Source organism: Osmerus mordax, chromosome 1 (assembly GCF_038355195.1).
Source record: "Osmerus mordax isolate fOsmMor3 chromosome 1, fOsmMor3.pri, whole genome shotgun sequence".
Classification (NCBI taxonomy): Eukaryota; Metazoa; Chordata; class Actinopteri; order Osmeriformes; family Osmeridae; genus Osmerus; species Osmerus mordax.
In genome coordinates this window covers 19,736,613-19,738,143 of record NC_090050.1, presented here as the reverse complement: position 1 = coordinate 19,738,143, position 1,531 = coordinate 19,736,613, and positions in this window count along the sequence as shown.

Below are 1,531 nucleotides of genomic sequence, written 5' to 3'. Positions count from 1 at the left end.
CCCCACCAATCATTAAAAAAGATTTGTACAAAACAATTCTAAAAGGTCAAATGCACATACAGCACTTTATCAAAGTAATACAACGGGCAGTGCCAGAAGGGCAGGTGTGGGCTATCTTTAGAGGTGCTTTCCAGAGGATTCAATTCCAAAACAAAGGGAAAGCCTCCACTACAGAGCATTACAATATGTGCTACTGACACACATACAACTGAAAACAGGCTATAGGAACATAAACAATCTTAAGCAAAGCAATGTTGGTACTGCATCGTTCTAAACACATCCTTTAAACACAATCTTGTGGACCAGCTTCGTACACTGCATCTGCAAAGATAAACCTAGAGCAAATATTATTTTCAGCAACAAGCAATCTGAATAGTGTGGACCAAAGCCCTGCAGAGTTTCAACAAAAGATTATTATTGGATTGTACTCCCAGCCCCCATCCCTTTTCTCTTCTCAGTTCTGCTCTGTTGAAAACTCCCAAAGGTCTGCTGCATCATCTGACCTTCAAGTGAGGAGAGGAAAAGAATAGAGGGGAGATCTTCCCGCCAATGTGTGGGTGTTTCACCTGCATTGTGAGATTGTCAAAAAAGTGGCCCCAGGTGACTATCTATTTCTGCCTCCTTCTGTGTTTCAGAAGGTTTTGATGTCCTTGAACAGCCCCAGTATGAATCCCAGTTGGAGGTTTCTCAAAGTTAGTCTCTCCTCCAGCCTTCAGGCACAGCACAGCACCAGTCAATCAACTCAGATTAGCCTACCTAAGGGGTTAATCTTGCCATCCTTGTCCATCTGTTGCTAAGGAAGTGTTGCCTGTTGTGCAGGAAAAAGGGAGAGCGGTTTCCTGTTATGAAGAGAGGTTTTTAAAGGGTCGCCTTCCTCCAATCATGCAACAGATGCTGAGGCAGGAAACCCGGCCAATAGCAAAAGCTTTTGGTGTCCTAGGGAAACTGTTTTTAGAAATTGTTTTTAGGAATTTTTCTAGGAGTTCCAAGTATTCAGGATGTGTTGTAGTAGCGCATTTGCAACATGATTAATATATTACGTATCCCTTATGATAAATAGGCCTAACTGACAGGGTGACAAGCTGCCAATTTAAGCAACTATCTTTCAAGGGGTTTAGACAAGAGCAATAGACTGCAAATATGAAAGAGCACATAAAGGAATATAAACTTGCTTACTATTACTAGTTCGTAGGTTTACCTCGTATACTAAGAACATTTGAGTCTACCGAAAAATGCTTTGTTGCATCGAGAACATTATCAGTAGCCGCTAATGAGTGAATTATCTGTAAATTGGCATGGAGATAAATAAACTTGTTTGTAAAATCAAAGTAATAGCTATATAATTAATAATACAAAATTATTGGAATCAATATCTTTAACTTTTCATAATTTTTTTTGTGGGTTTGGTCAATGGTCCTTGTCCGCGCGCTCTACCCACCTCCCAGGAAGCGGGAGGGAACACGGAACATCCACAGTTGCAATGCATCCTCGAGCGCTCCAGTCGCGCATCGACTGAGGGGGAACACGCTCT